Raw genomic sequence first — 26,124 nt, 5'->3', positions numbered from 1 at the left:
AGATAGCTGAGAATCCTCTAGAAGGAAGAGACGTTCACATATATCCAGAAATAATAGCTTGTTTTGCAGAAACCAGTTATATTCTGAGGACATGTTCCATAACACAGTTATTAATAACAAGCAGTTACAAAAAGAAGTGTTTGTCACTTCACAAATTAAGAGCAGTAACTCCTCAGAAAAACTTCTGAAAGGCTTTTCACGATTTCATTGTCCTGCTATTATATTTGTACATTTTAGAAAGTACTTGCATTTTCAATATTACAGTAAAATAGGATATTCATCAAGAAGTGGAAGAAAGTATTTTAGACGATTGTTTTCCGAACTTCTGCAAAAATCCCAAACATTTGTCTCTTCTCCATCAAAGTACCAGTACAGAACTAATGAGTGAAAGTTGATGACCAGTATACACTGACTATTATTACCGGTGCTACTAGCACTGTCTAAATTTTGCAGCTGTCTGGGATATCAGTATCTTATAAAGCAAGTTAAATCAGCATTTGTTTTGAAGTCTCAGTCTGAAGTTGAGGGTTATTAGCTTTGTGCACATCTCACTGAAGCAAGTGGAATGCTTGAGATGTCTATCTACATATATAAAAATATACACACATACTAGTTAATTTGAAATGTTCAAAAATGGATGTGCTAGTGACATAAAAAGCAGATTCACTCTTTTTTGACAAATATCAGCATTATTCACTACATTGCATGTTCAAGAACTGCAGTTATTTCAGCACCACTGTGTGTTACTCTGCCACTCCTCTGACTCTTACCCTTCTTTATTTTTCTAGTTACTTCTGGCTTGTTAGCTGCCTAATATGAAACACATGTGGTGTTTTATTGTTTTTTTTCTTGGGCTGTAACAAATGTGTACCTTTAACACGGAAATCAAAGTTCTTCCTATCAGTTGTTCTACCATTCTGATTACAGAGCTATACAACAGGAGACAGAGAGAGAGGTGTGAGATCAGGCTAGGAAAAAGAGCAGGTGGAATCAACTATTAAAATACATAGTAGTACAAGTAAGCATGGTATATGTAACTTTTTTGATCTTGTGTATTCCTACTTTAAATATTTGAGATATTCACATGGAAGAAAGCCCACAATTGTAGGTTAAGGCATCACAAATTCTAGATTAGAAGAACAATTAACTTTCTGTTGCACTAGAAGTATTTGAGTCATGGTCCTCGAATAATACCAGTTGTATTATTCAGGATGTCTTTAAATAAACTCCTGACTGTTTCCCCTCCCCGCCCCCAGTTATTAAACGCTTTACACAGAACTGAGACAGTTAACTGTAAATGTCTTGCTTTTTTCAAAATGTGGACTTTTAAAGACATTCCCTTGCAGAAGTTAGGCATGTTCATCTCTGCCTTCCTTTGTGCGCATCCAGAAATAATCACATGGGGCTCAAAGACCTCAGCAGAAGTACCAAGAGGACATGTTAGGGAAGATCTAACCTGTTTCTCAAAAGGTTACCAGGACATAGACTAGACTGTCTGCAGATGTCCTGCATCAACACAGAGTTAAAATATCATACTTCTGTGTATGGTCCTTCCAGTGTTAGATCACAGGTGTCAGATCATGGGATAGGTAGCAGCCTTTTACTTTCAAACTATCTGGAAGTTGTCATACGCTGACCCTTTGGGAGTGCAGTAAGTGCATAAACTTGCCAGGATGCTCTGGTAATCTTATGGGCAGCAAACGCTGCAATTCCTGTTGCCTTCTGTGGAGACTTGGGTTCCTCAGAGCTGGCAGAAATCCAAAATGTGTCCTCCACTGTTGCTGAAGAGACAGACCTTCAGGTACAGGACTGCTGATCAGATAACATTAAGTGAAAAACTAGTCTGACCTTTAGTTAACACCTAGAAAACTGTGATTTCCTTTCCACCTCTTGCAGTGTAATAGTCTGACACCCTATGTGAGAATGCTTTTGCACCCTGTGTACTCTCTGCATATGCTTATTAATGTAAAACTAATGATCCTTCGGGTTGCTTTCTGTGAAACAAATCTTCTCAGTTTCCATTGTAAACTACTTATTTGCACACAGCCTCAAAAAACATGTTTTATGATTTGTTATGTATTGATACTCAGGGTTCTCATGGAGAGTTAAGTTCTTTCCCTTCTCTATTCATTTTGTGCTGTTCAACAATGAATTTTTTGCCCTGAGGAAGAGAAGTCCAAAGTGAAAACCAATTATTATTTTTGACTTTTCTTTCCTCTGACACTAGAAATACTAAACAACTTCTTTATAGGAAATTGCTGTCAATATACTGGCATTTACAAGCCAGATGGTACCAAAACCAGTCCAAGAAACGATTAGTTTTTAATTATTTTGAAATTTTAAAAATTTATTTATTTTGCTAAATTTTCCAAATGGAAACACTGCCCATATCCCTCTCCCCTTCACAAGTGGCACAACCATGTAAAGGTGTCATTGGAATGAATCCAGCTGTTAATGCCAATAAAGATTTAAATTAAGCCCTGAGAAGGTAGTTCAGTGTGAATGGACAGTGCTTTAGACCACAGCATGATGTGTCAGTTTGGTCATGGTGTCCTCTTCTCTTTTGTGTCTTCAATCTGTATGTCCCAGAGGAGGCCAGGGCTTTTAAACACAACTCTTTCAGGAAGATTCAAAATATTAGGAGACTGTTGTTACTGGTTTTAAAAAAGACAAATCTCATCTCACTAGTTCTTAAGTCGAACTGCAGTGTGAACTTCCCATCAAGTCGTGAGTAAAGGTGACTGGAGCATAAATGAGCAGCTTCTGAAGACCCTTCCCTGGAGGGGAGCAACCTGTGGTGCTGGCAGGCGGCTGAGCGAGGGCATGGGAAGGGTGCCTTCTGCAGCTCTTCATACGTACATGGTCACCACCGAGTGGCAGGCAGGGGGTTGCCTGCATGCTTTTTGGTGGGGGGAGAAGGAGGAATGCTCTGTTCTGGCGGTGCTGTGCCTGCTCGCAGGAGCAGATAATGAAACCCTTTGTGCCCCCCTGCAGAGACATGTGCTTCAACAGGAATGGGCTGTGCAGCTGCAACCCTAGCAACAAGGGCCTGGAGAAAAGAATGAGGGCAGCTTCCCAACGGAGGATGGACACATTTGCAGATGAGCAAATTAAACCGGTAGCATAGTATTTAGAAGAACCTGTGTGCCTATTCTTCTTCCTAAGGATTTTTTTTTATTTTAACCTTTAGACTGAAATCCATCTATGTATTTTTTAATACAGAGATAAATCAATGACTTAAGACTTGCCAGTGTCTTTGTTTGTTACTTTTAACTGTATCTTGGTTTGGGCTTTAGGAATTTCTCGTATTGAACATAACGCTCTAAGTTTGTTCTCATAACAGGTAGTAGAAATCCTTTTTTTTTTTTTTTGGGGGGGGGGGCAAGATTTTAGAGTCTTAACTTGATAGTGTATTTCCCAGAGAATTCACAGTGCTGTCCGATAGAGCGCATAATTCATTGTCACCAGTTAAAGAGCACAAAGGAATTCAGTTTGAGCTGATTTTCATAGTACAGATGCACAAAATCCTTAAAGAAGCAGTGGTTTGAGAAACTAATTTATTGTAAAAAATGTGTATATATATGTATACATATTCACAGGACTATTTGCAATATTTGCATTGGTGCTTCTAAAGTGGTTTTTGCTTATTGTGACAGATGTTTTCTAGATAAATTAATGTTAAATGTTTCATTTGTAAGATGCGGCAATCTGATCTATTTGCATGGGAAGTGCGGTGAATGAATTGGGATAATGCTACTGATGTGAATACAATAAGGCTTCAATAATTACCCAGCTGTGGATAGTGATTCACTAGCCACAGTTCTGGCTGCACGTCTGGGAGAGAGGGGGTGTTTGTTTCAGGGAGAGACTGAATAATGAATAGCGTAAACCAAATGATCTGTGGCTGAGTGGCAGACAAAGAGGGCTTTGGGGAAGTGACTGATTATCCCACGTGAAAGGATCGAAGCTGTATCTGGCCTTCATGCTGAACCTCGCACGTGAGCCACTGCCCCTTCTTTCTGGGGAGAAAAAGGGGAAATCAAATCCACTTAGGAAGCACGTGCACCTTGCCAGTGAAGGTGCTGTTACTGCATCATGCTCATCTAGTTATTGTAACGAAGAATGGTGATGTGGAAAGTTTGGTTATTTTAGTTCTGTTTTTCCAGTATTTTGACAAATGCAGTAGCCATTTTTTTGCAAGATAGGTACAGATCCTTTGTTTTGTTTTGTTTTCTCTTTCACTTCCATACCTCCTAACCTTTAACGTCTGTGCAACAAGCTTATTGTAAGTCAGAGCCCAGAGCAAACAGAGCATCAGATGTGATGATGCCTAGATGTTCTCTGGTCAGGCCAACGTGCTGACCTGCGGCAACTCCAAGTCAGGAGCATGTTATTTTCTGCTGACTCTGCTACACAGGCAATAATGTCCTGCACAGGGGTTGGATGGAAAGCTAGAACAGTTCTTAAACTGTTCAAGCAAGATGTACTGGAGCTTGATAGTAAATGGGACGAGTTACTAATTTCTTGGCTTTCCTTTTTTTCTTTTGCCTTTTCCCTCACTTGTTCTGTGTTCAGCCTGAGCAATGAAAGAGGACTGAAGGTGAAAGCTAGGAAGAACATGTTCCCTCACTACCTGTATTTGTTGACTTGCTGCAAAGTGCAAAGGGAAAGGTCTGGCACCTGTAAATATTTGGAGACACCTTGAGTCTCAAATTACAGATTTCTCTGTATTTTTGTGAGGGTTAGGAAAAATGAGGGAAATGTTTTGGGCTGGGGTAGGATTTGAGGCATTACTTAAATGCTAGATTTAACAACTGTATCTTGTGCTTTCTGCAGAAATTGCTAGTGAAAGCAAAGTTACACATTTAAAGAGCTTGGCACCCCCTTTAATAGCCCTTTCCTTTATTTGAGAAAGAGCAACTATAATGGAAAAACATGTTAAAGAGCAACTGCAACTTTTAGCTAAATGCATACCTCTTACACCTTAATCTTAACTTTCAGATAAAAATTGTTGTCCCAGGCAAAGGAATTGGTGTGTGGTTTTGTTTTTTTGATTGTTTGTTTCCAAATATACACAGGATATCTTTGTCAGCAGATTGAAGGAAAATGTCCCCCACCCACATATAGAAAAGAAAAAATGAACAGTTGTGTGGCATTGGAGGAGATAGGATCTCATTCAGAATAGGAAACTTTGTATGGTAAACTGAATTGTCACCTTAACAATTGTTTGACAATTTAGTTAAAGTAGTTGCTGCTTGCTTTTCATTTGAGTTCATTTACTTAAGTCAGTTCTACATGCAGACTTGATTGTACCCTCCAGCAAAACCCTAGTGACTCATCTCCGGGCCTGTCACTGGAAAGGATTATACAAATGAAATACTATGATGCTATTAAATAATTTACCAAAAAACCCCAAACAGAACTAAGAGAAATGTGAAGGCAGAAAAGATCTTTATTATTTTTCCTTGAACAGAAAGGATTCCACTGAATTTTACAGCTTAAATTTTCAGTGATAATGGAGTTTCCCAGCAGTTCTGTAGTGTGCAGAAAGAATGCTCACCACAAAGTTTGTAAAAGTCATTATGAAGATATTTACCAATTCTATATACTTCAGAGCTATTACAATCTCTTCTTCAAAAGTGGCTGCAAAAATTCTTAGGAGTTCGAGGTAACTGGGGAAAGGGGCAAAAGTATCCATAGGACTAAAGAAAATAGTGCATCTTCTCTCAAAATCAAAAAATCTGGCATTTTACGTCTTTTGTAAAAGGCAGTGTGCTAGTTCGGGCTATTTTTATCTTTCTAAAACTTGTCTGTTTAATTCCTCTTGGTCATTTGCCACAGCAGTTCTTGACAGAAAATGAAGCTGTTGTGCTACATAGTGCTTTGTATCTCCAAATTGCTGTGATCCTGGCATATGACAAAGTTCCACTGTGTTTAAAACACAAGCATAGCCTTATTTGAAAGGAAGCATGTACCAGTATCCATAGGCTTTCCTGACCCTGGCAGTACCAGAAAAGGTAGTGGATTTGTATGTTAGGAAATTTTAATGGTCTGTCATGTTTCTCCATAACAACACTTGGAGCCAGCATGATCCTTCTGAATAGCTAATATATATTTACCTTGTGGTCTAGGGAACTAAGTATTCGCCAAGAGAAATAACTCTGATTAACTAAGTTTACCTGTTAAAAGAGTAGAATAAGACAACAGATGGTGGAGAACAGAGTAGGTGGTGTTGGCAAAGCATTTTTTTTCAAGCTTAAACTTGGAAACATCTGATGTTAAATCCATCATGAGCTAAGCCTTGTAATTCACTGTCTGTGGCTTGTTCTGCAGTTTTCATTAGTATAGTTTACAAAAGAGGTCTTCGAGGAAGCTGACAGTCCTTCCTCATACGAAGAGCTGCTGTGGTTGCTGCTGCCATTTTCCTTACAGCTTTGTCATGTGTGTTACAAGAAGATTGCCTGTTGCATTGGCTGTCTGGAAAACTTCTGCAGTTGATCTTGAGTAAAGGAACTTGTATTTCCCTATTTCAATTGGGCAAATGGTTTTGACTGATGTGAGAAACACTTGAGTCTTCATGCTTATATTCATAGAGATTCTTACTCTGTGCGGCAGTAGCATTCTTCTATAGGAGGAAGCACAAGTATTATACTTCATATTTGTTTTTCAGGGCCTTTCAAATTTATCAGCAGAAGTACTGTATGTCTAGTGATTGTTTTGGCATGAGAAACCTCATGGTCAAAACACTGTTTATTTTTGAGGCTTCCATTAGGGGTTTTGTTTGGGTCAGAAGGTTGGAAAGAAGAGGGCAGTATTTTGTGTGTGTGTTTTGTTTCCCTTCCTTACCTGTTTGCAAGCAGGTAGCAAACTAAAATAATGTAAGAGAGATTGCTTAGAGACAGTATGCCTCTGAACCATACCACAATTGCTGATACTGTTTTCAAATGTGTTTTCTTGTAAATAATCTCATTTCTTCCCTTTCCTCCCTCCCAAACAAAATTCTCCAGAGCTAGGTCTTTGTACTTGAAAGTGCTCATCCAGCATGGATAAGCAAATACTGTCATGTAACGTGACAGCAGAATTGAATGGGAAAAAGAATGTAACTTCATTGCTGTTCTGTCTTACAGAGATAAGATTTTATTTCACGCTGCTGACATCTGCTGTAAATAGATACTCTTTTGGCCATTACAAAATGCAATATTTAGTGAATCTCTTTTCCTCACCATATGTGTGCATGGAGGAGAGAAGTATAGATGTTCTTGAGGAAGGGATGAGAAAGCAAGAAGTAGGTAGGGGCAATGTCTGAAGGCCATGCTGGGCTAGCAGGAGATGTGGACAAGACAGGGCAGAAGCAGGAAGCATGGCCTCCTCTTTCAATAAAACTGCTGGAAACATAAGTGTAAAAGGACTCTGTAGCAAGAAGCACCTAGTTCAAATCACTTTGAAGGGCTGTTTTTGACCTTCATTGTATGGAAGAACTGGACTCAGCACAAAAGGGTCGCTTGGCTTGTTCTTTCTATTTCATTTTCTAACTTTTGGCTCTTATCCCCACTGCCCCCAGGATTTGACATGTTTGCTTCGCAGTGCAGTACTGCAAAGGAGAACAGAGGCAACACAGAGAGGAAAAACACTAGAGGCTGAGTATCTGGCAGCTTGACGCACCTTGAAGGTGATTACTGTGTTTGTTTGAAATACTGGCACAAAGATGAAAGGTGCACAAAACTCTAGCTAATAGCAGTTTCAGCCTTAACAGCAGCATAATAGTGCAAGTATCTTGAGGGACGGGTTAAGGAGGAAGATGTTTACTAGTTTGGGGTTCGCTTTTCCTACATTCCCGATTCCTCTGTCACTCCAATATCTTTATTCCTTTAAGATTTGAGCTGTACCAGGTAGATCATCCTACAGAAGACAGATACATAGAGAAGACCAACAGAATATTTTTGAAAATTTTTTTAAAAAGAAACATAATACATGCATGGAAAAAATGTAAAGATAGATTGTGAAGTATGGAAAATTTCTACAAAGTCTTAGTTAATTTATTTAAAAAGAAAACAATATATTGTCTGTCTTTACTTGGAATGTCATACATAATGAAAATAATAGTAAAAGGCAGGTGATGTGTGATTTCCCCCCATACGCACACCTTCCAGATGCTTACTTGTACTGCTTCCTGTATTTTGCGTTTTGAAAAGTGGAGAGGTTGAGAAAATGGTGTTTGAGAAAGGGAGAAAAAAGTTGAGGGGGAGGGATGATAAAGTTTTTGTACAACTCTGAATTATACAGAAACAAAGGGGCATACTTTTAAGACTTAGCTTGCTTAATCATCAGAATAACTTTCTAAGGGTACTAATGGGTTCCCCATAATGTGTTTTCTTCAAGTGACATTTGAATGCCTATTTAAAAAAAAATCACAAAACAGACTAGAGGTTAAAGATCTTGGTTTTAATTCAATTATGATATTAATGTCTCTTTGTGTAGAATATCAGATAATGACGTTGTAGAGGCCTCTTCAGACTGGAAGAACCACCAGTCCATTTATCACCATTTCTGTTTGTATCTAGAAATTCTAGAGCAGGCCATTTTCGGTTTAGCTGACATTTGTCTACACAACAAACTTTCAAACTTCAGGGTTTTTTTTTTCCCCTTAGTTTACAAAAAGAACCAAAAGACGACTGAAAATTTGGCTAAATACAAAGCAGTAGAAGCATATTAGTGGCCACAAATCAAGTAATGACTTAACTATATATTTATTTGTTGTTTTGACTGATCAAAAATAAGAATCTGCTTTCAACTTAATAGGGCTTGGCAAAGAACAATCGTGCAAAGAACAATCGTACAAAGAAATGCAGTTTTTGGACATGGTGATGTACTAGAAAATACATGCATAAACAGGATATTGTTGTTTTTCCAGATAACTTCTGTAGGTCAGCATTAGTGAGTCAGCTTTCTTTCCAAACCATATTTTGTTTCTTTAGCTTATTTTTCTTGTATAACTTGTCTCATCTGCAAGGCTTTTGCCTCTTATTTGTAGTCTCAAGCCTTAAGTATAAAGTCTGTATCTTGAGAAAAAGATTAGGCATTTTGAAATCTTGTTATGTCATACGAAAATCCATTCAAAATAAAATATGAAATTCTAGTGCTTTATGCAAACCTGTGTATTAATAAATATTAAGAACTGCAGTGCTATCTGGCACATAGTCCTGTGTTGTTGCCTAATTGTATCAAAGATAGCAAATCATCTCTTTCATATTTTGGGGATTATCTTTGCTTGGCATGTACCTGGCAAGTAAATATTGATAAGTATAACAACTGCACATGTGATATATTAATATGTTACCTAAAGAAAAGACTTGCTGTACCCGTTAGGGATTTTAAAGAAAGTTGTACAATGATGTTTTGTCAAAGAGCTGCTGAGTGTATTGCAGAGATTTTATAAATACAGAAGACGAGGGTGGCATAGGGGACATGGAACTATTAAAAGTATATAAAACTCGATAGGTATCATACTCCAGCTCCCCATGTGGATACTATAATTTCGCATGTCTAGTAGAGAAGTAATATCTGTGGATACTGCAGCCACTGCAGTATATTCATAACATAGCTTACAACAGTCAGTCTTTCCCACCTAAAGAAGGATTAGAACTAGTCTTTTCTTAATGTAGTAACATTAGTTGAGAACCAATGTGTTGTATTACTGCTAGACTTGCAAAAGACCACTTGTTGTGTTTGTTCTGAGCAGCAAAATTGAATAACTGAAAAGATTTCCTTTAAAAAGAATGTTGTGATTTCATCATGAGATGGTCTGAATACGTGACTTTATAGTTATATTGCTAGAATGCAATGAAAGCAGCTATCAAGAAAGATGTGTAGAGGTTTTTTAAAACTCATCACAGATTAAAGTTAGCAGCAGTGTATATTCAGTGGTTTTTTTCAAGGCAACTTTTTCATGGCAACTTCAGAGTTCTGTGAGCAGAGTTCAGAAAAAGTTCTGCTGAGAAACATACCTGTTGCTTTATATAGAAAGATACCGTATTTTTATCTTGTTCTTTCCAATGCCTGCTCATAAAAATGTAAAAGATTAACATATAGAATTCTAAAAACTAATAAACACGTGTTGGCCAGTTTTGCAGGGACAAGGGTTGCCCTCTGTCTTTAGCATCATGGAGCAGTTTCAATGTCCTAGCTCTGTGAGAAGACATACTTCTCACAGAGAAGATGTGAAACTGCAGGTGAACTATAAATTGATGGAAATGCATGTGCTTAGAACTAAGTTGAGTAAGAATGTCCTTGGCTGTCTTGAGTTACAAAATAATATTGTAATTATGCCTTAGTTTCCCACACATGTAAAGTGGAAGAGGTCAGAGGACTTCCTCAAAGTCAGAGTGCTCATCGCAAAGCCTGTGCCTGCTATGAGCCTCCTAATTGTTTCCTTTTTTATTTTTGTTTAAATTAAACTAATTCCTGTTAAATAGTTAGCAATACGACATGATAATGGATGATACTGAAAGATCTTCACATGTACATGCATGATATTTTTTTTGCAGTAATTCAGGAATTACCAGCCTTTGCTATGACAATCCTGTCACAAAATTGACTTCACAAACTATATCAGTAAAGTCACCGTGGCCCAAGATGAAGAGTTATCCCTATGCTATTCTATATGTTGGGAGTATATTATGTTCAGAAAAAAAAGTTGGAGTTCTTTTACCTGCTTGATACTGGTTCTCAAAGTTTTTGCCAAGTCTTTAAATGGTTACTGAATCAATTTTATTTTTTTGGTAATGCAATTTTTTAACGTACATTAAAGACCTTTTGATTTCTTTCCCACAGAATCATTAAGAAAAATGGAATTAAAAAGATCTGCTCATTCATCTGTTAATTTCTTTGCCAAGATGTGACTGTTCATGTGTGGGGTTTCTTTTGGTTTTTTAACTAATGCTCTGTACAGTTTAGTACTAAATGACTCATGCGCTGGAACTTCCACCACTTGCCTGCTGAGACTGTTTAGAAAAAAACCCTAGGAAGTGTTTTTTTATAATCACCTTCCTTTTTTTTTCTCCTATAGCTTTATGCTATAAAGCTATATACTATAGCCCCATAATATAGGGATATAGTGTATATAGAAGCTATATACTCGTTTAACTTGGTTAAATTGATTAAATCTGTGTTAGAGTAGGAAGAGGACCTGGAGGCTGGGTGTCAGAGTACAGAAGTGCTGATTTGCAAACCTATCTTCAAAAGCATAATTACCCAGTTATATCAACGATGTCATTTGTGCTTTTGGGCATAATACATTTTTTTCTAATTAAAGGTGTGTCTTATGCTTCCATCTATCATCTGAAAGTGTGACCATGCTAATAAAAAACCTGCCATGTTTGATAAATAAGCTCGATTAGTTGATCTCATGTTTATTCTTTGTAACTTCGACTTTTCATTCACTGGTGGAAACACTGCACTGGTGTCTTAATTGCTCTTGGTGATTAAAAATATTTACTTAATAGGTAGGGGGCTTTCTAGCTGGCATCAACTAAATGAGAAATTCATGTCTATGTTCAGCATCGGCACCTCTTTCCCCTCAGGGCAACAGAATCTTTCTGTGAAATTGAAACAGAAGCATCATACTAAAGTGTCTGCGCTGGCTGTGTGCTCTGAGCTTCTCTTGAGGTAGTATGTACTAGTTATTGACAAATAAGTAAATGTTTTATAATAGCACTGTACCTGTAAATGCATTTCATGCATGAATTTCCTAGAATAAGAAGAGAATAAGATCCTTTAAGTTCAGATATTTTTTTGTTGTTGTTGTTGTTACAGTAACCTGGAAATAGTTATTTTACTTTTGATATGATGCAGCTTTGATTCCTTCATGCAAGACAGCAATACACTGCACTCTAGGCTATATTTTAAAGTTAGAGCTAGCTCTTGATGCCCAACTGTCAACCATGTACAAATCAGTGCCCTTTTCCACACAGATGCCCATGCAGCCGGTGAGGTACAGAGCACGTGAGAGGCAGGGGGGAGACATTTGGTGAGGGGCCATGCTCTGAGGCTAGGTGAATCAGGGTCATGTCTATATGTGGAAGTTGCAGTAGCTAGTCTACACTTACTTTCTGTAGCCTGCTCAAAAATCCTGTCCGGCATCGGTCCCACTACTCTGCTTGTGCAAGTCAGCTCCCTCACATACAGCCACGCTCGGCACCTCGTGAGGTTTTCTGATTCTTTATTAATAAGGTAGTTTGTGCTTAATATAATTCACAGATTAGAGACTTTTAAAGGCAGAAGTCATAGTGTAGGAACCTAACCATAACTGAAAGCTAATAGGAAGTAAGCAGCAAATGCTGTCTGGCTTTGAGCTAAAGAATGAAATGTCCTCAGTTGGGGGTGGGGAGGATTGTGGTGTGCTTGTTTTGAGGATTTTTTTTGGGGGTAGGATTTTTTGGGAAGGTCTTGTGCTGTTGTGGTAGCTACTTGCTAATCCAAAACAGAGCTCTCTGGTCAGTCATAGAATCACAGAATGCTTTGGATTGGAAGGGACCTTTACAGATAATCTAGTCCAGCCTCCCTGCAAGAGCAGGGACGTCTTCGGCTAGATGAGGTTGCTCAAAGCCCCATCCAACCTGACCTTGAATGTTTCCAGGGATGGGGCCTCCACTACCTCTCTGGGCAACTTGTTCCAGTGCCTCACCACCCTCATTGTAAAAAATTTCTTTCTTAAATCCAGTCTAAATCTGCCCTCCCTTAGTTTAAAACCATTACTCCTTGTCCTGTCACAACAGGCCTTGCTAAAAAGTCTGTCCCTGTCTTTCCTATAGGCCCCCTTCAGTTGTGGAAACCAAGCCTGATAAGAAGAGCTGGACAGCCTGTTAATTTTTGTTTAATGAAATCAGAGCCTAGTTAAGACTCCAGATAGTACAAGCACTACAGTTGACTGTGCATTCACAACATCTGTTTCTGAACACCTGGTAGTGTGATAGGCAGTACTGTTTTTCAGACTGCATTAAATTGAGAAGCAGATAGCTTTGATGTGAGTTGAGTTTTAGTGTACAAAAAACATCTTCTACCAACAAGAAGGTTAACAATTAAACCAGTGACTGAGAAGGTAAATTGAGCAAAAAATGTCATGCTATTTAAATCTTCTTTATTGCCCTGGATAGAAACACAGAGCAGATTTACAACTGTGTGTGCTTTTTGCTTTAGAATGGCTTATTTTTCATGCTGCAGTGTTCTCGCGTGTAAAGCAAAACCATTTGCAGTGTAGCGAAGGTAGCATTGAAAGCTGCAGCACTGAGAATTTTGGGAGGAAATGTCAGTGGCAGTGTGTACCTTGTCTTTCTGATGCACTGGTCGGATTGAGATTGGAGCCTGAAAGTCTCCTTTCATGTGATTCTTAGTGTCTTTTGGTGTACTTCATTTTTTTTCTTTTTTCCTAAGCTTGTGCTTTTAGGAGGAAAAAATACTGTTCTGATTGTTTTTCAACTAGGTTGTACTGAATAGCTGGCACGACTCTGCTTTGTAAATTTCATGTAGTAGTTCTGCCTCTGTGAGTGAATGTAATTTTCATTGTGTGACATGTGACATGAGTTTAGTCTATAATGTATTGGGAAAAGAATAGGAAGGGTGCAAAATATGCTTAAGAGCAAATAAAAAGCAGTGTTTTTAAGGAAGAGAATTAACAGACGCGTGAGTATGTCAAAGCCAGCTGGCTGAAGCACTTTTGCAGTCAGAATAGATGAGTAAACCTGGTGAAGGTGAATTAGTGTTTTCTACTGGGGAGAAAAGGAGAACCTTAGTAATCTAAGTATCCATCTGTTACCGTCTCCAGCTTTTTAAAAAGTTGTCAGCTATCTGCACTGGAGGGTACTTGCAGATGCGCGTAACATCAGTGAGGCCATACCTGGGTGCCGGGAAGCTGACTGGGGGTTCCTGACCCAGGGCTTGCCCCATGGGGAAGGCTGGTCTGCCTGCAGCAAGCTGGATGCCTGGTGGCTGCTCCCACCTGCCCTCCCGCACCCATGGCCCAGAAGCTGCTCCAGATCTTGCCAGTTTACCTGCTCATCTGGCTGTCGTCCCTTGTTGTCACACAGCCCAAGTCTTAAACAAACCAAACGCTTCTATTTCACAGAAAACTTTCAAACTAATGGTGAAGCTGACACAACCGTGAAGGTGGATGTCTTGAGGGCAGGCAAGAGACCACCCACAATCCAGATGTATCCTGAAAAGTTTGTCTGGCTGTGTCCTGAGGAACAAACCAGAAGTGGCCAGGCGTACTGTCTCTGTCCTCTCTTGCATATTAGTGTAATACATAGAAAATATTTCCTTTGCGTCACAAAGAACAGCAAGGTCTTTAGTTTAAGGAGTGTTTGTATTTATCACAATTCATTCCCCAGGAGTGGTTTTTCATGTTTTTAGAAATTGAGGGTTTTTTTTCTTTAAAAAAACCAAAACTCTGAATTTACAAGAGCAGTTGCTTATGTTGTGAAGCATTCCTAAAAACATTCTGTTAGTGGGCTCTTGGAAAAGGTTGTATAATTTGTGACATAGGATAATCTCTGCAATTTTTAAATGAAAGTTCTTTAACTTGTTGGCAGACTGAATTTGCATCCAGAAAATCATATCCTATTTGTGATATGCCTGCTTTTTAAGAGGATGTATGGAAGTAAAATTTCTAACCACATGCTATACAGGTATTTTCTGTCTATTGTATCAGAATACAATTTTGAATAGCTGTAGTTAATATAACTAGAAGTTCATTGTGGAGTTCACTGTGTCAGAGTACACTTTTCACGTTGCCTGTTTACTTCCTTATAGTGAGCCACTAAGAATCAAGATACATAAAGTTTCTTTCATATTTAGTAGACAAGCATTGCAAGCAGCTTTCAGGTTTGGGAGCTGAAATGAACCCGTTTAGCATTTACACGTGTGAACAACTTATTTTTCCATCAAGTTTTAAAATAACTCTTAGCCTTGACACACCTTTATTGTAGGTTTTTCCACTCACTGGATACCCATCAATGTAGGTAAGCCATATGCCACTGTATATATGGCCGTTTCATAGGAAAGCCAAACCATTTGAGATTTACAGTGGTTTTACATTGGCAGTAAAACTCCAGGTGACTTCACCACCACTGAGATATGACCCGCAGGTCATTTTCCAAATGGGCATTTTTAGCAGTAATGGCCTTGAATTTTTTGTGGGTACACAGGGAACACAGTTCAGTGTTTCTTGGCAAGATAGGCAGGTCATTTCTGAGGAGACAATTTAGCTTCCTGTACGTTCAGGTTTCAGAAGGGCAGTAACTGTTCGTCTGAGTATGTGTACTTTGTTAAAATGTTTCTGGAACACTTTGAAACTCCCTTTTTTGTACAGCACTTTGTTTCTTAACTAGGTCAATAATTCTGGTATCTCCATTGAAATTGCATTTCAGTGTTGGAGATTTGTCCTGTGCAGCATATCTTTTTATTTTAAGCTGGCTATATGTATGCTTGGTTATTTTTCTACGTATGTTACGGTATAGTGTCTTTTGGTTTTAAAATTGCACATCTCTCTACCTGATTTCTTAAATTTTATTAACTTATAATTAAACTTTATTTGGTAAGGTTGTTCATGTTGTCTTGTGTATAAAAAGACATGTTGCAGGTGAATTATTAAGAGAAGGTGGTATTATGGGGTTAACTAAAAGGGTTTTATTAATGATTAAATGATAATCAATGATTGAAAATGAAATGGTAATCAATTAAGCAATAATTGAATGGTAATTAAGCAGTGATTTAATCCAATTTTCAAGAAGGGTAAGAAGGAAGACTCTGGTGATTACACACCTGTCAGTCTCACTTCAGTGCCTGGTAAAATTATGGAGAAGTTTATTCTGGGAGTTATTGAAAACCACTTGAGAGACAATGCAGTCATTGGTCATAGCCAGCACGGATTCACAAGGGGAAAGTCCTGCTTAACTGACTTAATTTCCTTTGATGACAGGGTCACCCATCTAGTTGACGAAGGGAAGCCAGCAGATGTGGGTTTTCTGGATTTTAGCAAAGCTTTTGATACTGTCTCTCACAGTATCCTTCTGGACAAAATGTCCAGCGTACAGCCAGACAAGTCCATAATTCATTGGGTGAACAATGGGCTGAGGGGTCGGGCTCAAAGGGTTATAGTAAATGGGGTTACATCAGGCTGGCCGTCAGGCAGCAGTGGGGTTCCTTGCAGCTCAGTTTTAGGGCCAGTGCTCTTCAGTGTGTTTTGTAAGTGACCTGGGTGCAGAAGTCAAATGTACATTAAGTAAGTTTGCTGATGATACTAAATTAGGAGGAACTGTGGGCTCCCTCGAGGGTAGAGAGTTCTTACAGAGATATCTGGATAGACTAGAGAGCTGGGCAATCACCAACAGTATGAAATTTAAGAAGATCAAGTGCCGGATTCTCCACCTGGCATGGGGTAATCCTGCTTATACATACAAACTGGGGGACAAGAGGCTGGAGAGCAGCCCCATGGAAAGAGATCTGGGGGTTTGGGTGGACGGCAAGTTGAATATAAGTCAACAGTGCCCTGGCAGCCAGAAGGGCCAAATGTGCATCAAGCGCAGCATAGCCAGCTGGTTGAGGGAGGTGATTGTCCCACTCTGCACTGCACTGGTGCGGTCCCACCTCAAGGACTGTGCAGTTGTGGGCGCCTCGATATAAGAAGGACATCAAACTATTCGAGTGTGTCCAGAGGAGGGTGAGGAAGACGGTGAAAGGTCTCGAGGGCAAGACTTAGGAGGAGTGGCTGATGTCACTTGGTTTGTTCAGCCTGGAGAAGAGAAGGCTGAGGGGTGACCTCATGGCAGTCTACAACTTCCTCAAGGGGGGCAGTGGAGGGGGAGGTGCTGATCTCCTCTCTCTGGTGACCAGCGATAGGACACGGCGAAATGGAATGAAGCTGCATCAGGGGAAGTTGTGACTGGACATTAGGAAAAGGTCCTTCAGTGAGAGGGTGGTCGGTCACTGGAACAGGCTCCCCAGGGAAGTGGTCATGGCACCAAGCCTGTCAGAGTTCAAGGGGCATCTGGATGATGCTCTTAGTCATATGGTTTAGTTGTAGGTTGTCCTGCGAGGAGCAGGGAGTTGGACTCAGTCATCCTTATGGGTCCCTTCCAACTTGAGATACTCTATAATTCTATGATACTTCATTGTAAAATACTGTTTACCTCGTTATAGATATCAGGTGCTGGGTAAGGGGTCTCAGCTTCGAGGAGTAACCTTGAGAGGTGTCCCTGCTCAAGGGGGAGATCACTGCCGTGCAGCTTGCTGCCATACAGGAGAGTTCAGTGGGCTCGGGGCGGGCTACAGATACTTACAGCGTTAAGTGATTGACTTGTAGTCAAACCCTGCTTTGGTGTATGTGCAGGTGTAGCAGTTTTAGTTTTGTCTAATCCCAGCTCAGGCTGGTACTGTTAGCTCCTGGTTAGGACATGGCCTAGATTCCTTAGTCCCTGTGAAGATACAGCCTAGCACAGTTCTCACGGTTTGCACAGCGGGGCTGACTTCAGTCAGACCTCCTTGTCCGTGGTGCCTGAACTAAAGCACTGTTCACGCAGAGTGAGTGCATCCCTCACAAGGCTTGCCAAACAACAAACTTGATCTGCACTTCCAACCAAAAAATTAATAAGCAAATGTCTATCACAAAATGAAAATGAGTGAGGATTTTCAAGATTTTGTTTGCAGTTACATTTTTCATACTCTTGCCTTTGATTGTCGAGATAAACATTTTTATCAGTGTTTTGCAAACGACAGTTAAGAGCTCTCTGTGGTCAAGTATTTATTCCAAAGAGTAAATACTCAAATTCAACTGAATATTAAGGATCATTTGCAGTGGTTCCCAGCTTGGGGGAGGGAGAAGGAAAGAGCAATAATTCCTCTTAGTTCGTGTGCAGTATCTGAATTAAGCTGCAGTCTGAAAGTGGTCCCAAAATAGGATACTGAGTTATAGGATTTCCTCTGTGAAACAACCCTGTATAGGTACTGGTGTTATTGCTACTAATGAGCTATGTTTATGTGCGCATGTGTAATGGCTTAGTGCGAACAATTGTAGAGATTTAAAAAAAAAAAAGTCTCCTGAAGAGATTTTCTCCATTTTTTTCTCCCCTCCCTAAATCCATTCTGTTTTGAAAAATGAGTGTTCCTTTCAGGGGGAAAAAAAAAAAAAGTTGCTGTTGACCTGCATGTCATTTCATACTGACTGCAACTCTAATATATGAAATTTTTCTTTACCAGCTGATCCTAGAAACTTTTTTCAGTTTGTAGTTGTTCTCCTTAATACAGACTAGCTGTCTGAGATTTGTAGAGGTAAAAGCTTGTTAGCTTTCTGGTTATTTTCATCCTTGCTGTATATAGCATGATAGCCTTAGCCATAGGAATGAAACACTTGGTGATTGCTGCAGTTACTGAATTGAAGATTGTGCAGGTGGCTTCATATGGACATGTGCATGCACACACAGTCATGGTATTTGGTCGGCTTCTCGTGCGTAGAAGTGGCTAAGAGGAGTTATCTGTGCTGAGGAAGTCTAGAATCTCTCTGTGTGTACTTCTTACTTAGTAGTTGTATTTCAGTTCATTGTTTTCTTTGCAATTGTTTAAGGATTATGGAATTAGGACACTCTTCTGCATTATGGGATATTTAAATTATGATACATGAACCAAGCTTCTTTGTTGCTACAGTTACGTTTTTAGATTTTCCTTTCCCTTAAGTGACTTAAGAGTTGTCTGGAGGCAGAGGCAGAGAACCGTCTCATGCTGTACGCTGCTAGATAAAGATGAAACCTGACCCTCCTGTCTGGGTGTCACTTCGTGCTGTGCGTTACTCAGTACTGTACTAGCAGATCTCTGGCTGTTGATGGGAGAAGAGGAAAACGCCAGGCAATATCTGATTTCCCACCCTCCTGTGCTCTGGTCTGAAAACACACATAGCTATGGTAAGCATTTTCACATGTATGCATATCTCTGACTAGAGCATTCTTTTTGAGACTTGCTTTGTCAGCCTACTGGTACAGCTCCCTATGCTTATCTTTAGAGTGAAATTTTAACAGGCCCAGTTAGCACTTGCCACGTCTCACCGGTTCTAAAACTTCTGTGCTTCCTGGCTCTGCCATATGCTGCAGTAACATCCTGCTTTTCCTGCCTAACTTGGGTGGTATTGCTTGTATTTCTGCACCATTTTCTGTCTGAAGATGGACTTCCTACGAAATAAACCAACTATTTTAATATATTGCTTTGAAGTGTCTAGTCAGGAAGAACTGACACCACTCCAGACCAGTTGTAGCCTAATTTAGACTTGTATATGTGTGGTTGTTGTGTGAATGCTATTTAAATAAGCAACCACTAAAGGTGGTAGAAGTTGAAGCCAGCGGATGTGATCTGTGTTAAGCTGCAGAGTGGTCATTCAGGAGTGTTAACGGGAGCACTGAAAGTACAATAGACTGCACAGTACAGTAGACTGCACAGTAGAATAGACTGTACTGCTACCTGGGAACTGGTACACCTGAGAAGATGGGCTGCATAAACTAATAGGTCTCTGCCTATAACTCCTGTAAGTACATAGTCCAAATGTCCTAAACTCCACTTCTATTCTAGAGTGATCCAAATATCTTTCTAAATGTGATTTGGCTTAATTTTTAAGTTTCTTTAAGCAATCTCCCATGTGCATACATGCAGGTGCACACACAGAGTTCAAGTCACCTAAAGCAGCTAATAATAGAGAAAAGGTAAAAGGGCTAGAGAATAAATATAAAGAAATGGTAGGTCCTTAAATGCTGGGAGATGAAAAATACGCTGTTCTGTTGCACTGAACAGAAGAATATTGCTGTGTAGTTGCTTGCAAGCTACGGAACTGAAACCTAAAGCAGAAGCGTGCTGCTTGAGCTGATGCACTCTTCTCGTTTGAAACATCTCATCACCACGTGTCAAGGAAGGCTTGAACAGAGGTGATTCGTCTGGCTGTTCAAACAGGCAGATGTGCACCCTAGCTAGGGTTACTGGGTGACCGAGTAAACTTAACTTATCCAGTCCCACAAAATGTGATGCTGCTTTGCTTACTGTAATTGGTCTCATAATTGTTTTGTACTTGAGTGGGAGGTGAGGAAGTGACAGCAATAATCTAATGAAGTGCATTAGAATGTCTTTAGATACAATGGCAGACTTCTGTTGAAAGGCTGTCTTACAGTAGTAAGTTAAAATCTGCAACAGCCGTGTGCCACGTTGATTTTTTTTTTTTTTGGACATGAAACACTGAGTGTACTGGTGAGACTTTGCCTCTGTGAACTCCTGACAGTTTTAATGGCCTTTTCTTCCCTTGTTCTCACTTATTCCTTTCCTCTGTCCTAAACCTTCCTTGGAAATTGCTTTGGTGTATTAGTTTTCTGTGGGAAAAGGAATATTATAAACACTGTGAATAATGTTTTTTACCTATTGTCGTACTAAAAAACAGGCAGGGGTCCCTTGAATATTTTGTATGGTCTCTCACATAGTTTGTCATGGGTATTTTTTCCCCATAGAGTATTCCATTCATTTTAATGCTACACTGTTGTTAAAATGATGGACTCTCTGGACACCGATGTTGAGCATTTCCCATTTTTACTTTAGAAGTAATAACAGGGGGCTCTTCAAGGAGGTTTTGGTTTGGTTATTTTGTTTGGGGTTTTTTTTTTTTCCCTCTCCATTCTTTATGGAAATGGTGCCCTGTTCAGAACTTGCCTTAGACCACTAATTTGCCTTGTTTATTTTTTCTCTCCGACTAGTATTACCTGTTAGAATTAACAAGGAGGCCAGCTGAGAAAGTGTTCTTTTGTGTTACCTTCAATAGGGCTTGCCACTTAAGAAGATAATGTTATTGACCAATTAGAACTTTGACTAACAGGATTTATTTATTTTTTTAATGTGAATGGGCAGGCAATATGAAATCAGATTTCCTAAACCATAGGGGTGGATTCTCAAAGGCTTCTTACTTGTTCTTAACTGACTGTTTTTGTAGGCAGGGCAAAATATATTATGCCTAGACTATATCTGAGGCAGGACAAAACATACTTATTTTGTCTTTGGTTTGTCTTCCTGTTATTTAGTAAATCAGTCTGGACCATTAATTTTCTGTTAGTCTTTCTATATTTTCACAGTGCAGAACTATTAGATGTTCTGTGCTCTGGTTTTCAGAGAAGTAGGTTCCTGTCTGCATGTATGTGTGGGAAATAGTATGAGCTATGTATCAGCTGTTTCAGGAAGCTGCACTGAACCCATGTTTATTGAAAGCAATTATTAATTGAAGACACAGGAAGCTTTGAAATGTCAGTGCTGGGGAGAAGGTTACCTGCACTGCTCAGTCACTGACAGAGTATTGCCTGTTAAACTTGGTTTGGTCCTGAAAAGCTATGTTTTTATGTTTCAGACTGGACACAGGGAATTTTAAGGGGACCAGTGTAATACTGTCTGTTTCATTTGTTGGTTTTGTGCACAAAGTAATAAGAACCTTTCAAGGGCCAGGCCACTTAGCTGAAATAATTAAATTTAACAGAAAGGCTAGAGAGTAAAACTCAGGCAATTGCAGGTAGGGGGTGTTTAAAAAAAGGTGGGGGGTGGGGTGGGGCAGGACACTTGTCAATGATAAAACAAATGTTTGAGCTTCACACTATCAAGATGTTTTAAAGATGTTTAAAGGCTCTCTGCTTTAAGCTCCCAGCTGGCACTTGCAAACAACATGATTACTGTCACACTGCGTGAACTCTTCTTTCCTTGACCGAATGGTGTGCTTCCCTGCCTTCACCTGCTTTACAGCTTCCTCTCATGCCGTCAGTGACCTGCTATGAAAAGCCTGGTATTTCTCCTTACAGACTTGCTGTGGTTCCCTTCCCGTATCTTTTGCTGTCTTCCCATCTATTGTCTCAGATGTGTACATTTGCTGCAGGGAAACTTGTGGCTTTGTACAAACTGAAAACACAAACAAAAACTGGAGGTGTTTCAGTTCCAGTGAAAGATGAGATTGTTTCTAAAGCTAGACTCCCTCCTATTAACAGCAAGAATTAAAAAAACCAACCCATCTTTCTCCTTTAAGTAAGCCGTAGAGTACCTTCATCCTATGCCACCATTTTCAATATTCTTTGAAACTTTTAATTCAGAAGTAAAGTACTCTCATAATATGTAGTCGTTCATGGCTATTAATTTGTGTTGAGCTTGATTTGAAGTACAGCCTATTCCTAAGTTTCTTAAGGAAATATACTAATGAAAACCATTTCAGTATAAATAGGGGCAAAAAAAAGAACTGACTCCAAATGACCAATAATCACAAAATAAAACCCTATAATAAAATCTTATAAATAGCTTTAGTCATAATGTTCAAAACTGTGTCATAAAGACATGAATAAAATACCTTTTTACAGAGTCAGGACCTATGCATTCCGGGTTTGAAAATGCACAAGAAAGTCTAACTCAAACTTTGAAGAAGCTTCTTCAGTGTCTTGAAACTAAACACTAAAGCACTTGGGGGGGGGGGGGGGGGGGAGTGTGCAGAATAGGTATGGGAAAGTTATGAGGAAGTGAAAAAGGGATTTCAGCCTTACTCAGCCTATGTCGATGGTGAATGTTGTCCTTTTGTCTGTCGAGTTAGTTGCAGCTCAGGTTTCTCAGGATCTGAAAGTGCAAAAGATAATTGGTGCATTAAAAGCAGTGCCGAAGTCCCCAGAAGTGCCTGCTCTGCTAGGGGGGAAGGGAGCAAGAGTGCTTCTGCAAGTGCACTGCCCTGGTGAGATAGTTTCTGATACAAAATTCATGCATGAAGGCAACTTTCCCTATAGGTAGTGATTGTTTAAAACCTCTAGTGCTTCTTGTACAGATTTTTTTATTTCAAAAAATGAGGCTGGCAAGGGAGTAGTAAACAATTCTCACTTCCTTTGAGAGCTGGAGAGCATCCTCCAGTTGCTACAGCTATAAGTGTATGGACGTGTGCACCAGCACAACCTCTCTGTTGGTTTGGACACACCTTAATCCCCTACCCCCCTCATTTCTTGCTGCCACTTGACTGTCAGCTAAGCAGCAAGAGGAAATGGTATGGCTACAATAGAAATAGTGAAAAATAAAAGTGAAAAATATGGAAGAAATCTTAAAAACACACTCTGAAATGATAATTTTCTCTTTACAGTTTGCAGAACTGAAACAAATGATAGCTGTTCAGAGCCTTTAGGCAAAAAAAGTGCCTTTTATGGAATGACACTTCCATATCAAGAATAATTGTAAATTTATTTCTTATAAAGCACTTGAGACTAAAACACTAGTAGTAGTCCTGGTTGTGACTTTGTGCATACATGTGTACGTCGTGGTACATCGTGTTATGTCATGACATGGCATACTGAGTCATGACTTTGTACATACATGTGCATGTCGTGGTACATCATGTCATGTCGTGACATGGCATACTGAGTCATGACTTTGTGCATGCTTCACTTTTTTTTTTTGGTAGTCTGAGCTTTGGAGCAAATCTAGTTAAATTCAGATGTTAACACCTGCAGTCATTTTCTTTCTCTTCCTGTGGTTTTATTTGTTTCAAGTAATTGTCAGAGCGTTGTTAGCGCACTTCCTGCTTGAAGCCGTAGTGAACAGTATGCAGTCAAAGGATATAGAGGGTTGACCCTTAAAAGGAACTTTATAGATGTTTTCTAAAAACAGCGGGCTGTTCTTAAGCTATATAATTAATAAGTAGCTTTATTATAACTGACCCTCCACAGCATGCAGCATATTCCTGTTTGGATCAGCTAAGGTAAATGCTCTCTAACCTGCTTTTTGCTGGTAAACTTGAAGAGCTTGAAGGGGAGATTGATTTCTTTTTTTACCCTTCCTCCTTTCCTGCTCTGTTTGTTTCCTACAGAAAAGTTAATACTGCTTTAATAAGAAAAATTACTGATACTGTAAGAGAATGTGCTCCACCCCCACTATCCATTAATGCAATGTTTGTACTTACTGCCTTTATGACTGGTATTTAACAATAAGCAGAAGTTTTGGGTTTTGCACTAGATCAGCTACTGTGGTAAACTTCGGAGTGATGAAAATTACCTCATTGGTTTTCATTTTAAATTTTAAACAAAGTATCCTTTTTAATATCTATATTTCTCCATACTACTTAAAATTTCTATAAATGGGATGAAATTAAAGTTGTGCATAAGGTATAAAAGCCTTAAAATTTGACAGATTTCTTCAGCACGATAGTCCTGTGCGTTCTTGCACTGTGAATCGTACACTCTAAGTCACATTCAGAGTTCAGAAAGTTTAAATGGGAAAAAGCAAATGGGTGTTTCACCATTCATCGCTCTGATTAACTTTCTGGTTCAGATAGAATATGTGCCTTGTCTTTTTGACATGAGCTGTATGATGTTCTGCCACTCTGAACACCATAAACTGTGTAAAGAGCAAAACCAAAGATTGGCAGAGCTGTTGTCTGGAACTGTCTTCTTCAGCCTCTGTTGTCCTCTTCATCTGGCAAGTCTACACAGACAAACGCAGCAACACTTGTGAACAGCGCCATATTAAAAGCTTGATCCTACAACAAAGCAGAGAACTAGCTGTGAAGTATTGCACATGTTTTGGGATCTCATTAATTGCAGCTAGTTTGGGGTGTAGTCCAGGCTTTGCAGGAACACTTTCTCATGAGATACTGTTACTGCGTAATTACCTGGCTGGTAGCTGTAGGTCAGTATGGTGCTTTTTTCTTTCTTTTTTTTAATAACCAATAATTTGGAAAAGAACAGCAGAATTTTCCTGTTTCAACTTGTTCTTTAAACAAGCAATTAGCAGTGTAAGAGAAGTCCTAGTACGTTGCTGTTGACATCGCAGTGCCGATACGCCTTTTTGGCTTCAGTTTAATTGCTTTTTCTTTCCATTTTGGTGAGGCAGATTTATACCTGATCTTTTATATTAACTTGGCCGCTGTAAAAATCATTTGTTTAGCAGAGTGGGGGTGTATAACGTTAGCAGAGTGGGGGTGTATAACGTTCCAGTGCTCTAACAAATCCTGCTAAGCTTTTGTTTGCCTTTTAAGAGGTGCAGTTACTGTCAGTTTCCTCCAGACTTAACGAGTATGTCCTCCCACCACTGGTTTTTTCTGATTAAAAGACAACAGATTGAAAAACTGCTTGGTACTGATTGCAGAACCATGAAATTAGAGGCAAATGTGGCATTATACAGGCTGTAGAAGATAAAATACATTTTTAAGAATGAATGTGTTACCAGAGACGACTATTCATGACCTCTAGCTCAGCTTTGTCATTCAGCAGCTTTTGATTTAAAGGGGGGGAAGTCAGATTCAAAGAGAACGCTGTCCTGGAGGGCACAAGTCCTGCATGCTGAGAGTGGCTCGGTGGAGAAAGTCTTGGGCACCTGTGTGTGTTTTGTAACCAGGAAGAGCCTTCCAGGCTCACAGGAGCGTGCACAAGCCCTTTGGGTTTGTGCCCAGGGCTTCAGCGCAACACGGCACTTAACGCTGCAGTGAGATGGAGGACCGTGCCTGCTATCAGTGAGCAAATGGGGAGATGGATCGACAGAGGAATGTCCCTGCCCTTTCCATGTACGTCTTCTGTACGTGGGGGTGACAGCGGGATGGAAGTTAACCCTCTGTGAGAACAAGAATTTGGTATGTTAAATCTGGACTTTGTAAAAAGAGATTGTGAGGAAGCAATAATACGAGCGTCAGAATTTCAGGAGCTGCAAATCAGAACATTGGGTCACTTGCGCAGCAAGGGAAGCCCATTGTATCCATTTATAGCTCTGGCAGGTTACGATATATTAGACTTCAAAATGTTCTAACTTTGAGTACTTGCTTTCTCAGTTTCTCATAGTCTGAGCAGCTAGTATTGGGGGAGCATTGCTGCATTTCAGAACAACTTGGAGGCTATCTTCTCAGAAGTAAAACCACCACATTTTAAGGAGAGATAAGCTGTACAGTTATTGGACTAAAATTGTCAGTTGTTACATGCTTAACAGAATTAACCATGTTTTAGTTCCAATTTCGTTACATATTGAATCAAGTTTAGAAAATAATTGTGTAACATGCAAATTCTGAGATGGCAGAGAACAGTATTTTCTTATCAAGCTTTTCTACGTTAGTCCAGCTCTTGCTAT

At 39.5% G+C, this 26,124-nt stretch overlaps 1 protein-coding gene across 5 annotated transcripts in view; it reads left to right on the top strand.

Moving 5' to 3' along the window:
- The window catches only part of CDC42SE2 (CDC42 small effector 2), an 87,334-nt gene that overhangs the window by 23,909 nt on the left and 37,301 nt on the right, over positions 1 to 26,124 (top strand). Inside the window, exon 1 of one of the 5 annotated variants that reach the window (XM_072859944.1) lies at positions 11,645 to 11,664. The exons of the other annotated variants lie outside the window; for them this stretch is intronic. The gene's annotated coding sequence lies outside the window, so the exon portion shown is untranslated. Of the gene's footprint in view, positions 1 to 11,644; positions 11,665 to 26,124 lie in introns of those variants that run through there. 5 annotated transcript variants of the gene reach the window in all.

The sequence above is a fragment of the Ciconia boyciana genome, chromosome 4 (genome assembly GCF_034638445.1).
Source record: "Ciconia boyciana chromosome 4, ASM3463844v1, whole genome shotgun sequence".
NCBI classification, from domain to species: domain Eukaryota; kingdom Metazoa; phylum Chordata; class Aves; order Ciconiiformes; family Ciconiidae; genus Ciconia; species Ciconia boyciana.
The sequence above is the reverse complement of the archived record's forward strand: the minus strand, read 5'-3'. Positions and strand labels throughout refer to the sequence as shown.